This window comes from Epinephelus fuscoguttatus, linkage group LG14, assembly GCF_011397635.1.
Source record: "Epinephelus fuscoguttatus linkage group LG14, E.fuscoguttatus.final_Chr_v1".
NCBI lineage: Eukaryota > Metazoa > Chordata > Actinopteri > Perciformes > Serranidae > Epinephelus > Epinephelus fuscoguttatus.
The window spans coordinates 17,343,553-17,358,511 of NC_064765.1; the positions used below are offsets into that span (position 1 = coordinate 17,343,553).

General features: G+C 40.7%; 1 long non-coding RNA gene across 1 annotated transcript in view; it reads left to right on the top strand.

The window, feature by feature from the left end:
• LOC125900577 (uncharacterized) overlaps nucleotides 1-5,293 on the top strand; it is a 63,165-nt gene extending 57,872 nt beyond the window's left edge. The window contains exon 4 of the long non-coding RNA XR_007450865.1: nucleotides 4,636-5,293. This is a non-coding gene — a long non-coding RNA (uncharacterized LOC125900577). The remainder of the gene's footprint in view (nucleotides 1-4,635) is intronic.
• The last annotated feature ends 9,666 nt before the right edge of the window (nucleotides 5,294-14,959 follow it).

Below are 14,959 nucleotides of genomic sequence, written 5' to 3' on the forward strand. Positions count from 1 at the left end.
ACAGGATCCATCCGCTAATGAAATGTGTTTAGCAGCTTGAAAAACACATTTCCTTTTATTTTCTCCCTGTCCCCAAAATAAAACATCTTTTCATTTTAAGTTGAGCATACTGTGTGTGAAGGGTGGAATTGATCTCATTATAGCAGAGTCTAGACGGCTCATTGTGGAGCCGGGAGAGCAAATGTAGCTGATAAGAACCAAAGCCCTGATGGACAAATTTACAAGCAGCCATAAATCCTTCCTTTTCTCCTCTCTCACTCCTTTTCCCCCACCAGCCCTCCCCGGCCTACCAGTGTCCCTGTCGACGGTTGCAGTTTGTTAGCCCAGTAAAAGTTTCATACGGGGCTGAAGAGAGGAATGGTCTGTCTGTTGCTGCTATGAGTTACGGGCTGCAGTAAACAAACTTGAAAAAGGCGATAAATAGACTGAATCGGGATGGCAGCTCCAATAATGCATTAACAAGAGCCGCTTGGCTGCTCAAGACATGCTACTGTGGGTGTTCTGTATGAGTGTGACACATATCTGCCTGGATGTATTCCTAATTCTTGTTGCTTCCTTGAACAACCTGATTTAATAGCTTTCTCACTCAATCCGCATGTCCTTCCTTTCAGTAAATATTCTTATAATAATCTCCTTATGGCAATGTTGTATTGTGGCTGAACATTTGCACCGTATAGCATGAATGTGTGCAGGAGGGTGGACAAAATAGCAGGGACATCTGGCAATATGATGGTATCCACCACAACAACTACACAAGCAGCCTCAGAAAATACAAAAATTAAATAAATTCCTGTCAGAGGTGCATTTTTAGACAGACTATTGTACCGACAAATGGCAATATATTGTCAAATATTCTTGTTATTTTGTCCATGTCCTGTTCATGTGAGAATTACTATACTAGACTATTCAGAGTCTGAAGGTGTATCCAAACCAAATGCAAAGGACATTTTTATTTTGTGTTACTTGCATGAATATGGCCACTGACAAGTTTGCCAGGAGAGCCAGCTTTGCTAATAGTCGTGCTAACAAATTGGTGAAGGCAGCTCATGCTAATGTTAGTGCTAATGTGGTTTGTAGTGAAGTACAACTGATAGCTGGAATCAAGTACCAAATACATAATTTCAGAACGTACCATCCTATGGCTTCACTTCTCCAAGCCCCCTCCTTGCTCAAGTTTAAACATTTCAGCTCCTTTGGACGCTAGCTTTTGTCGCCCAGTGCAAAATTGCGTCTATTTTTGTCTTTGCATTGACTTTGTATAGAGTGCCGAAGTCACGCCCCTTCCGGTAGAGCTCATGGGACCTTAGATCGGAAAAAATATGAATGGCAGTGAATGGGGAGAGCAATATTATCTTTTGTTCCCGTTTGAGTTGCGACATGAAATCTAAATATGTTGTTAATGAATTTAAAACATAAATTTTAAGGTCAGGAAAGTCATACTTTGTGGTAAAACTGTTGAGATATAAGCTTTTTAATTAGAAAGACTCAAGAGTACACAGGAGGAGGTCGCGTATGTGACGTCATAGCTTTCGCTCGCTTCCTGCAGCTTGGCCTCCCCCCTGAAATTCCACTGTTTTATGATTAATCGATTTATGATTGAAGATGTCTGTGTGTTTTGTGCCAGGTTGCAGTCACTCCAAGCAGCTGGAAGCGAGCGAAAGCTATGACGTCACATACGCGACCGCCTCTTGTGTAGTCTTTCTAATTACGTTTTTTCAAAAGCTTATATCTCAACAGTTTTACCACAAAGTATGACTTCCTTGACCTTAAAATTTATGTTTTAAATTCATTAATGACATATTTGGATTTCATGTCACAACTCAAACGGGACCAAAAGATAATATTTCTCTCCTCATTCACTGCCATTCATATTTTTTCCGATATAGTAAGGTCCCATGAGCTTCACCGGAAGGGGCGTGATTTCGGCACTCTATGTAATCGCACCTCATGAGAAGTCTGATTAAGTGTTTAGTTTAAACGCCTTGTTAGTTGCCTTGCATGATGTCACTTGAGTCGACGTCATTTGAGGTTAAAGACTACAAGTCTGAAGTAATCTCAAAGATGCAAGCTTATTCTGTAGCCCACTTCTTGTCTTTTCTTACGGCTCTTTAGCAGCTACTAGCATAACATACCCGAATATGTCAGGTTTTCACCAGGCCCCCAGTCTGAGTGCTAGGCTTAGAAGCCAATTAAGCAACGGAATTATAATTAGCAAGTCTGTCAGGCACTCTGGTGCAGTGGTTAGCATTATCGCCCCACAGCTAGAAGGATCCTGGTTTGAACCCAGGATTGGGGGTTCAAACTGGTGATGGGGTGCCCTTTTGTGGGGAGTCTGTATGTTCTCCCATGTATGTACTCCAGCTTCCTCCCACAATCCAAAGACATGCAGGTTAATAAGTGACTCTAAATTGCCCATAGGTGTGAATGGTTGTCTTTTTTAATGTGTCAACACTGTGATAGTCTGGCGACTTATTCAGGGTGTACTCTGCCTCTCGCCCAAAGTCAGCTGGGATAGGCTCCAGCCCCCCTGCAACCCCCAACAGGATAAGCGATCACAGAAAATGAATGAATAAATGGATGAGTCTGTCAGGTGATGTCACTGGTCCCAAAAACACATTTTCTTTAGACTTAGATTGTGAAAGAGACGTCTGTAAGGTAGTGGATAGTAGTGCATTTTTTTGAGCGTTCCAACATTTCGAAGTTTAGAAGAGCCTCAAGATTAAATCATTTCACTCCCACTAGAGTTAGTGAAATGTCAGTAACGTGCATGCTCTATGGAACTAACAATAGGGAAGATCTTTTGGCTTTTTTGGCTTCATGCACCACTGAGCAACTTTAATAGAGCTGATCGGGGTCCTGCCTCGAACATTGTTTGTTTATAGTTTTCTTTATACATCCATGGTTTTGAAACAGAAGACGAATGTGTGGAATAAAAACGATAATATCTCAAGTAGCATTTCCTTTCAGTCACCTTTTATTGTTCTTCACCTCTTGTCTTTTTTGCTAACACTACTACAAACATTCAGAGATGCTTGAAAGTAACAAGGCCATATTGATTGTATGACACCTTCACTAAGCAGTGTGTTATTTATATTTATATTCATTCATTTTTATACTAATGGATTGTGTCAGTATGTCATTCTTTTATCACGGATGACACACATGCATGCACGCACACACAAGCAGATCGATCACAAGTGAAATGCTCAGAGAGAAAAACCGAGTGAGAACAACTGTACATTTACCAGTTGTAGAAAATGACAGTTAACGATTACCTCAGCGTTGTTTTTTTTCATCAAATAAATGAAGGCATTCATATTTTTCCTCTCTGCTGGTTGAGGCACCTGGGGCCATTTTCTTTCCACCAACTGCATTCCAACTTTACATATTCATTGCCTTAAGAACAAAATAATTTATTACAACAAACAACCTATTAATAAGAAATCAATATGTGACTCCCAGAAGTGTTTTGCGCAAAACGTTAATGAATTTTTAAAAACCTCTTAGGTGAAACAAATTGAAAAACTGAAGAAAGTAAAGTAAGAAGGTGCCGGATGCTAGATCCACTGAAGTAAATGATATGGGGGAAAAAAAAATGCTAAAATTAGTTTTTTGTGTGCATACATTGTTAATGATGAAACTGTTCTGTGTGTGTGTGTGTGTGTGTGTGTGTGTGTGAGAAAAGAGGAAGCGGGAAAGAGGAAAAAAAACAGGCCCTTCTGGAGGGGCAAAGCCATTAAACAGCATATTTATTGCTCCCCACATATCATTTTAATTTACATTTATGGGCTCGTTGATAACTGTTAAACATGTATTGATGTGTCGCGAGTTTGTGTTTCATATTGCCGGGCTCATTTCCTTTTATTTGACCTCCAAGTGCCTTTTGGCTGCTCCGTGTGTGGAATCAGAATAAACACGTTACTCACATTTGTGTTTTTCCCCTGCTTTTTCTCTCAGAAGTGACATTTTAGGTTGTCACATGTCATGACAATAAATAGAGGGTGACAATTTGCGTGCATTTGCATGAATAAAGCTGATATTATAAAGGACATAAATTCTATGTTTTGAAATTGTCAAACGCCGCCTGAACTTCAACCAGCACATCTTCCATTATATCATGTATAGTATATTGTACTTCGACCTGTTTCTTCACTGATTCGCTTTGTCTTGACCAGTGCGTCACACCATCTCTATATATACAGTATGTATTGTTTTCACACAACACAATAGAATAGAAAATCGACTGCTGCTGAGAATTCTGAAGTCATTTGTATTTTCTTCCAGAGCAGCTGGTCTTTAATGCTCAACAATGGCAATTTTTACCTATTTTTATAGTCAAACAATCAACTAGAACAAATACACAAGCAATAACTTGCAGGTGCGGCACACACACACACACACACACACACACACACACACACACAGATAAACACACAGAAAATAGCAGGCGGTGAATCAGATGCTGCAGCCTTTGTAAAATCTCTGTTTGTCCTGCAGGGCATGAGGCAACATGGAGCCATGTGTGTGTCATGTGTGTCTTGGTGGAGACTGAATCGCCACTCTCTCTCTCTCTCTCTCTGAACCCCCCCCCCCCCCCCCCTCTCTCTCTCTCTCTCTCTCCCTCTCTGCTTGCAGGAAGACCGTACAGAGCCTTGGTACAGAAGGACACAATGAGGTGGCAGCTCCGCTTGGTTGGCCAGGCATAGCCGGAACAGGAAGAGAGATTACCTCCCGGAGGGTCTCTGTCGGTGTGTGTACGTGTGTGTGTGAATGTGTGCGCGTGTGTCTGTGTGACATCCTTTTCCAATTAGGAACACATTCACCCCTTTGCCAGCAGGGTCATTGGTGCATTATCTTCCTTTTGGAAAACACATCACTATCTCTGCATAGTTTCTCTGAGTTGCAAGTTGTATTTCAAATACTTATTAGCATACAATCACACCTACCCTGTTTTGTTCGATTCAGTCGAACTCAAGTTCGTTTGCCCCCTAAGTGCGGTTCGTTTGGGCAGGTGTGAACATAGTAATCACACTCAGGTGCGCACCAAAACAATCAGACCGTGACCGTCTTGAAGAGGTGGTCTCAGTCTGGTTACAAACAAACTCTGGTGTGGTTCATTTGTGGTGAGAACGTGTTCCGACTTCAATCTGAACCAACTGCAGTCACATGACCCATTGTTTGGGTTAAACATGAGCATGTTACAGTCCTGGAGGATTATTAATGTGCACCTCCTCCTGTACTGCCTTAATATGCACATTCAGCACATCCAGTGCATCAAAACATTGTTTTCTAGTTGGAGCTGTGCCTCGTTTTCAAACTGTATGGTTTGACTAAAATGAACAATGACAGCAATATAGTCCACGATGACCAGCGCTAAAATCAACCTGCGTAGCTGTCCCTCCATTGTGACATTAGAAAGTGTCACATTTATCTTGCAAGTGTACTCTTCTTCAACGTTTTGTTCACTTCCTGGATTTTTCCCGCATGGAAATTCTGACCAATTCTGACCTTTCTCGCGCAGGCATTTGATCTGGTCCGCTTGTAAATGCTGCCGTGAGAACATGAACCAACTCTAGGCAATTATGCAACTTCGTAACAAAATTAGTCCCTGATTCAGACCAAAGCAAGACAACTCTAGGTCTGAAAGCACCCTTTAACAAAGTCTGTTCAGGGTGGACAGCTCCATAAGGGCACACCATTCGGGGCAATGACAGTCTCAATGTTTTTGTTGAACGGCATGCTGTTGCCATCATCCATGCTAACCTCACTAGCATGTCTGACATTTTCTCATGTTCTCCTCAAAGTTACTTGTGGATTACTGTTTTCTTCAGCTCCTGACATGCTTGCCAATAAAAGTCACTTCACTAACTGTGGTGTAGTCAGTCAGAAATAATTATCAGCCTTCAAGTGGAGGCTGATGGAGATTAGCCCCTCAGTCTGAGCGCATCACGTGTTATGTTACCTAGAAACAATCATGACCACAAGAATAAGGGTTGAACTTGACTTTTCCATTCATTCATCCATAAATTATTACATGTCTGTCACTGAGCGAGAGTCGGGGGTACGCACTGAACAAGTTATATCACAGTGTAATATAAATGCCTGGCAATACTGGTAATAAGAGTATCAATAATAACAGCTGTGCACCAATAATTCTCAAGGGAGAATTAGTGCAATCTTTCAAATGAACATCGACAGCACACATGGAACCTGTGTAACCTGTGATGCAATTGTGCACCTGCCAAGAGCTGCTGATATCTGAATGTGGTTAAACTGCCACCCAACAACGGCAAGTTGTAGTTAATCTAGTAATGAACATGACGTAGGTACAGACGTTTGCAGTCTCCTCTTTGTCAGCTCTGCTAAATTTGTGCTAAATGTAGGTTCTTATGTCCATTTTGCAAGTATTGATGGTGATTTTTGTAGTTTGCTTTGGACATTGGTGGCGTGTAATTAAAAGTCACCTATCGGGATGAGGAAATAAACCCACCAGACTGTGAACTCTCCTTCTGCTAACGTCTGGCTACCTAGCTTCTAGCTAGCAAGGTCAAGGTTTTCAAATGTAACTATCAGTAAACATGGAGCACCCACTAGCTCACCTGGTAGATATCACTATGTTAGGGATATCAGGAACTGTAATATCCTTTGATTCCCCAAAACTAAATCCTGGACAGCGTCATTTTATTCTTCATGCTAATCTGGCAGAGCAGAGGAATCTGGCGAGACAGGCAGAGGAGGCGTGTGATTTATAGCGAATAAGGACTGGTGTGACAGTGGGAATGTGAGTAGCTGTCCCGATCCTGCTGTGGATCACTGCTATACTCCTTTCAAAATTGGCTGCAGAAGCGGTGCTCCCCATGTTTAGAAGGTGCGACCATACAGCTGTCTTGTTGAGTTCAGGATGTGAGCACAGTTGATTCATTCCACAACCAGAAACCATGGATTTATAGGGACAATTATAAAGCAGCAGCCAATAATGTAAGAAAACGCAAAGAAAAAGAAGGACTAAAGTACAGTTGACAAGTTTAATGAGCTGATGGGATCTCTTTTCACTGGAGTTGTATCATGTATAATTCCATGTGGCAAAGAAATGAATAAGTAATGACTGATTGACTTAAATTATATGCTCTCCAACTCTGTATGTAGTATAATGTATGAGCTAGCTCACATCCTCAGAGCCAACTCTATAATTCTGTATGGACTTCAGACTTAGAGTATTTTAACAAGAAGACAGAAACCTTCAAACTTTAGAGGAGCAAAAATCCCCAAAGATAAACTGCATACAAAGAAAGAACCTGAGTGTTTCCATCATGGCTACAGCGTCACCTTAGTTTTTTAAGGCCTACCTGTTGCTGACCTTGTTCAAATAATTGGCAGACATCAAATAAAATTGTTACCTTAACCGCTCCTCACGACATTTATTAGATCTGTCAGTTCAATTCTTCAATAATTCAGCATGTGGACTATATAATCCTAAACCTCAAGTCAAATAAAATGAAACGACAGGACGTTGACAAGCACACACAGAGTGTCAGAGATGAGCTTTTAAAGGGGATAATAGTCACTCTTTAGGCCACTGTCTTTTTCCATGAACGACCCCCAAGGGCGAGATAACATGTAACCCTATCTTACTAACTAGATTTTCATGATCCCGAATGCACATCTATGAGCGGCGTATAGACAAAGAGACAGATAGACAGAGAGAGAGGCAGACAGACGGGACATGTATCCGGAGGGGAGAGTGGTATTCTGTGAGGATTGATAGACTCCATATTGTGAGCTAATGATCTCCCTAGGGCGCTGGGGAGAAACGATGAAACCAGCCTGCATGACACTGTCACACTCCCTATGTCACGCTGCCACCTTCATCTCTCCCTCTCTCCCTCACTCTCTGTCTTCCTCTCAACCTCTTTTTGTCTCTTCCTCGGGGAAATGCATCGATTCACCTTTGTTTGTACTGTCACCCACACATATTCAACTGTCACAGCGAGAAGCGGAGTTCACCGAGCTGATAGCGCTGATTTAGAGTAAGAGTCATACGCTGTCCTCATTTCCCCAAAAATGAAACTCCATAACATCTTTTCTCATTTAGTTCAATCTGGTCGAAAAAAATGCCAGAGATGAATGCAGGATGTGTTAAAAAAAAAAAAAAGTTACTTGAGAGACGGTTAAGAATAGGTGGGAGATAGCATCGTTTGCAGACATAGTAGGAAAAAGATCTTTCTAAACCAATTGTCAGCACTCGTACAATCGCAGGCACAATGAACGCACTCACTGGTTGTGTTGATGGAAAAGCACAATCATCTCCTGCGATCTGATTCTCATTGCTGTGCCAAGCTGTCACCGCTACAAGACAAGACGAGGTGGGAGACGAGGTGAAGACACAAAAGAGTATGGGTTTGATGTTGACTGTAGTAATGTTAGAGTGCTACCACTGAGGCATTGTATCTGCCAATATCTGTATCTGCTGAAACAATATTTTACAACAAGCCAGTGTCGTATGCCTGTGGATGAATTACAAGTTAATGGACTCATGGACATAGACATAAGAGCAAGACACCCAGACTGTGAAAGACACTAAAGGACATTTTGCATCTCTTCCAAGTCAATATGTAGTAGTTGAATGTCTCTGTGGTAGTTTTGTGTCTTTCTGTAGCTGGTCAGTGTCTTTTTGCGGTTGTTTTGTGCCTCTGTAGTCGGTTTGTGTCTCTGTTGATGTTTGTGTCACTTTATAGGTGTTTTGCATCTCTTTGAAATCATTTTGTAGTTAAGTGTCTCTTTGTCCTTCTTGTGTGTCTTTCTTTAGGATTTTTTGTGTCTTTTCTGGTGGTTTTAGGTCTCTTGTTATTTTGTAGTAGTTAAGTGTCTAAGTGGTAGTTTGGTATGTTTTTGTAGCTGGTCAGTGTCTTTTTGTGCCTCTTTGTAGTCATTCTGCATCTCTGTGGATGTTTGTGACACGTTATAGGTGTTTTGCATCACTTGGAAATCATTTTGTAATTGTGAGGCGTCTCTGCAGTCGTTTTGTGACTCCGTGGTTGTTATGTATCTCTTTATAGTTTTTTGTAGTTCTTTGGAGTTTTAGATTTCTTTGCGGTCATTTTGTACTTACGTGTCTGGGGTGGTTTGTGCCTCTTTGTGGTTGTTGTGTGCCTATTTTTGGTTGTTTTGTGTTTCTTTGTGGTAGTCTTGCATGTATTGTAGGTGTTTTCGGCGCGTTTGTGCTTGATTGGATCTCTGTAAAGTCATTTGTCATTTGTAGTCATCTCTTGGAAGTCAATTACTAGCCTCTTTGTAGTTGTTCTGCATCTCTGTGGGTTTTTTTTCGTGTCATGTAATAGCTGTTTTGTGTTTCTTTGTAGTCGTTTTGTAGTTTTTAAGGGTCTTTGCAGTAGTTTTGTGTCTATGCAGTAGTTGTTTTGTAGTTTTTAAGTGTCTCTGAAGTTGTTTTGTGTTTCTTTGCAGTAGTTTTGGGTCTTTTGTAGCTGTTTTGTATGTCTATGGTGGTTTGTGTCTTTTTTTAGTTGTTTTATGTCTCTTTGCAGTAGTTTTGGGTCTCTATTAAGTCATTTTGGTCTCTTTGTAGTCATTTTGTAGTAGTTAAGTGGTAGTAGTTTGTTTCTTTTGTAGTTGTTGTGTGTTTTTTTCTGTGGTTGTTTTGTCCCCCTTTGTAGTTGTTTTGCATGTCTATGGCTGTTTTGTGTCACTTTATAGCTATTTTGTATCTCTTTGTAGTCATTTTTCATTTAATCATTTTATAGTGTCTCTGAAGTAGTTTCTTGTCTCTTTGTGGTTGTGTATTTCTTTACAATAGTTGTCATTTTGTGGTTGTTTTGTGCCTCTTTGTAGTTCTTTTGTGACTCTGTGGATGTTTATGTTTATGTCACTTTGTAGGTGTTGCATCTCTTTGAAATCATTTTATAGTTGTTAAGTGTCTGTGTGGTTGTTATTTGCTTTTTTGTGTTTTCTGTGTTGTCTCTTTGAAGTAAATTTGTAGTAGTTAAGTGTTTCTGTGGTGGTTTGTTGTTGTTTTGTGTTTCTTTGCTGTAGTTTTGGGTCTCCATAAAGTCATTTTGCATCTCTTTGTAGTCATTTTGTAGTTGTGCGTCAGTTGTTTCAGTTTTTTTGTAGTTGTTTTGTCCCCTATTGTAGTCCCTCTGAATGTCTATGGTTGTATTGTGTCACTTAATAGCTGTTTTGCATCTCTTTTTAGTCATTTTAAATCTAGTAATTGTGTAGTTGTTAAGTGTCTCCGTGGTAGCTTTGTGTCTCTTTGTCTTTGGACATGTCTTTAAGGTAGTTTTGTGTGTTTTTGTAGTTGTCTTTTTGTGGTTGTTTTGTGCCTCTATGTAGTCATTCTGCATTATTTTGTAGTTGTTAACTGTCTCTGTGGTGGTTTTGTTTCTTCTGTAGTTGTTTTTTGTAGTTAGTTGTTTTTGGTCTTTTTGTTCTGTGCCTCTTTGTAGTTGTTGTGCATCTGTGTTTTTTGTATCATTTGATAGCTGTATCTCTTTGTAGTTATTTTGTAGTTTTTAAGTGTCTCTGTAGTTGTTTCAAGTTTCTTTGCAATAGTTTTGTGTCATTTTGAAGCTGTTTTGCATCTCTTTGATCTCTGAGTGTTGTTGTGTTTCTTTTTGTAGTTGTTCATCTCTTAACAGTAGTTATGTATGTTTTTGTGGTCATATTGTGTCTTTGTGGTTGTTTGGTGCCTTTTTGTGATTGTTCTGTGTTTATTATTTGTCTCCTTATTGTCTTTTTACGTATCTTTGTAGTCATTTGAGTCTTCGTAGTAGTTACCTTGACTCTTGAATAATAATAATATTAAGAATGACTATAAACAGAGACTTGGTCCCAGGGGCGCCGTAAACACTTTTGCCCCTGGTAGGCCTGTTAAGAAATCTATCTATGGCTGGTTCTGCAGAGGACAAACAGGTTGAAATAAAAGTTGTATTCCTGGTGCCCCCACATCATCTTTCCACTTCTTAGCGTGTGATTTGTGCTTCTGCCCTCCTCTAGTGCTGAAAACAAATACTCTCCTCTTGAAGCTGACACCTTGCCATTTTCGGTTCATTTCCACGTCTCCCGTGAGAGGAAGTCTTTGTAGTCTAGAATTACAGTTTTCTCAGCATCACCTCTCTTCACCTCCCCTCAGTTCTCAATCAAATGTACACAGCGAGGTCTTTGTTTTGATTGCTTTGCTGCCTTCATATTGTTGACTTGTTTTATACAGAGATAGACACTGAGGGAGAGAGACAGAGTAGCTGAGCCGCAGCTGGTGAATAGACTGAGATGGGGTTAGATGTAGGCTGAACTATGTGTTGGTTCACTCTGAAATTGCTAAGACTCATCTGTCTGAAATTCCTCTGCTATTTCAAACTTATCTGTGCTGCACTGAAGTGTGGACAAGATTGACAAAGAAAGTGCAGCATTTCAGCATTTATGCACCTGGGCTGCTTGTCGAGAGGATATAAACTTCTTCTGTACTTCTGACTCACCGTGACATTTTCTCTTAATGGTTTGATTCCATGAGTCATACTCTTTGTTTTTTATCCTTACCTGCATCATCAAAGAGAAGCAAGAAGTGCCATTACACATGCCATTACAAATCTCAGAGGAAGAATAACATTGATTGAAGGCCCAGGGGACTGTGAATCACTTACTGAGGCAGATTCATCTCAGCAGCTACATCTTGACACATACAGACGCCAGCATGTTGTCCTGTTTGTGCCAAGAAAATAATGGCATTTCTGACTATCTGGAAAACATATTTTGTTTCACTCGAACGTTGGGTTATTCTTCACAGCAAAGGCAAATGCAGGCAAATAAAACTTTAGAGTTGCTGTATCAACTATTACATTTTAGCCATAAATGTTATCGAGCAGACAATAAGATTTTTATACGTTTCTTTTACTGTCCAATCACACAATCATCATGGTATAGCCCGTCTGCTGGGATTTGACAGAGTTATTGATCAATACAAACTCGGTCATTATTTTTGCCCGGCTTTCAAACATGACTTCCCAGATTGTTCTCAAGCTTGTAATAAAACCGCAGCCATTAAATCTTCCACCTACTCATGCTTTCATCTGCCAAAAGATGAGGCCTCTAAGGCCAATAAACTGCTAAAGCAAATGAAAAATCAATGATATTATTACAGTATTTAGTATTTTGATATAATACCTTTTTCCACATGGGTTTAAATCACAGGAGGTTTCTTATACAACTTCCAATGATGAGAAATTCCTGGGTATAGTGCTCACCTTGGAAAATGGTATATGGGAAACCAATCAATACAAAGGATATATCCTACATGGGACATATCCTGCGTATTAATCCCTCTCTAATTTGCTGGCTGCGTCAGACGAGGTGTAGCTTCCTGCAGTGATGGATGACACAGGTTCCTCTCCTTAGTGAAATAATAGTGGGGAAAAAAGCACATCTGTCTTAGCATTAACAAGGTTTTTGGGGGGGCATACAAATACATACTTTTCTTGTGAATGTGCAGTATGACGACACTGCATGTAATTAGAGAGTTTTGGCTCCACAATCCAACATTTCAAAGTGACAGAGGCTTAGATGTGACGAGTAGAAGGGGATCAAGAATTCAACTGATGTTTTTTTAAACAGTAATTCCTTAACTTTTTGGATTGTGACTCCTTGAATCAAAGCTGTATCTACTTGTGACCTCTCTTCATAGTTTGCATACATTTAGTTCGTGACCATTTCACCCCAAGGATAATTATTCCTTCTCAAACTGCTACAGTTTAATAGCTTTTAAAGTGATTCAGGAGATAAAAGCAAAGCAATATACTTTTTCTACCCTGCTATTCTGCCACCACTCAGATTTATCTTGCAACCCTTTAACTGGGGTCCAGATCCCCAAGTGAAGAGCCTCCTCTTACATCTACATCTACCCAAAATATGTGACTGCAAATCAATAATTACTTAATAGGCCCAGCCTGTGCTTTTTTTTTTTAACATATTATGTAATCTCTATGAACAGATTTCTTCATATTTATGCAGAATCTCTGGGAAACAGGACAAGATTTTGGTGTTGGAAGCTTTCTGGTTTCAGTTTGTAGTCTGAGTGTTGACCAGTCACATTTCAGTGAGCTTTGACTGCCTGCAAGTAACCCGGCTCTTCCGAAGTCGTTGAATACCGGCGCTGGGGCAGTGATTGCGTCATACACCTATGAAAAAAGCAGTCCTTTCACGTTGGTATGATATGCAGCTCAGTGGTGTCACAGGGAAACGTGGCCGCACAACAGCATAAGTTAAGGGAGCTAGTAGTCTGAGTAGGGCGGGCAATTTACTTGACATTTTGTCTAACCCATTCATATAGGAAGCCTCATTGTCCATTGGTAGTAATCTGCCACCGGAAACGGAAAGGGGTTGTTTACGACAAGGTTGTAGTCATTGTGGTCTTTTAGCTCAGCGAAAGTGCCGGCTCGACAGTGCTGTGTGCGCTCCTAGAGGAAGAACGAGAACAAACTAAGAAGTTTAAACAACTGCACAACGGATTACTGGCTTGTAAACAACCGTCGCAGTACGATGCCTTTGAACACAACACCAGCCTTCTTCTTCTGCTTCTTTTCTCCCCATTCCATTGCAATGGTTTCCTGCCGGTTGGCGACACCCACGTAAAGGAGCATTATCGCCACCAAGTGGGCTGGAGTGTATAATGCGTCAGGGTCAAACGAATGATCAAGCGGAAGTTTACACACGGGTGTGAGGCAGCTGAAAAAATAGTTCCACATCAGATGAATAGCGAAAACACGGATGGAAACCACAGTTTGCTACGATTTTTATGCCAGAACATCAACGAACACCACTGACCACTTGGTGAGTTTCATGGCTTTGAAAACGAACGTTTAGGGTGGTGTTAGGACAGATTCACATATAGCCATAGGCAGCACTGTTAAGCGAGGCAGGGGAAAGCCAAATTCTCAGAAAATGAGCAATCGTCACTAATTTGGTCTTAACCACTCTATTTCATCATAAACAACCCAGAAATGGGGCTCAAAGTGCAAAATACCGGGCTTCTCCTTTAAATTGACCTTTGTCTCCAGAGGCTCATTGTTGTTGAGATTTTATGTCATGTATATCATATATTTACATCTACAATTAAAAATGTGACATGCTTTTGGCTTTTCTGTCGTCTGTATGTCTTTGCAGAATAAAAAACAGAACACCTTCAAATCTGGAACACTTCTGCATCACTATACAGTAAGGTGCATTTTCAGCATTATATCTTCCTGAGCCGTCACTGTGAAGTTTTCCTTTCCTCTGCTGGGTCTGTATTTCCCAACATGCGTCCAATACAGATTTTTACGGGTATTGAATGTCAGGCATGGTTTCTTCACACAGTGGGAGCTGCATCAGGAGCAGGTGCTTTCTAAAATGCACAAAGCAGGATGAAAACAACTGGGAACATGGCACAATTTTCACCCCAAAGAGGCATATGATTGTAGGTTTCACTGCATGATTGCATGTATATTGTATTTCAGTCCACACGAGTTACATGCATTATCATCTCCGAGCCTGTCTCTCTTTGCCTTTCTTCCTCTCTGTCTCACTCACACACACACAGTACACACCCATTCATACTGCTGAAACAATAGCAGGTAGTTTCCCTCTGTGTTAAGAGAGCTAGTGAGGTGTGCTTGTTCTATAATTACAACTCTCATTGTGTGCGTCCCACTGCAGTGCCCCAAACCACCATATCTGCCTCAGCCACTTTGTTCAATGGATGTCAGATCACACCGTGTGGTCTATGTTGAGAGGGACCATTATATTTAAAACACTGCGGGATCTTCTGAAACAACAGGGGCGCTCAGTTCCTTTTGTTCCTCCCTCCTCTCTTCCTCTGTTTTTGATACTAGCCTTCTTGTGATTTTGTCTTTAGTGCGTGGCGACACCTGCTCCTTTTCCTCTCTCTTTATTTCCCTTTTTTTCCCCTCCT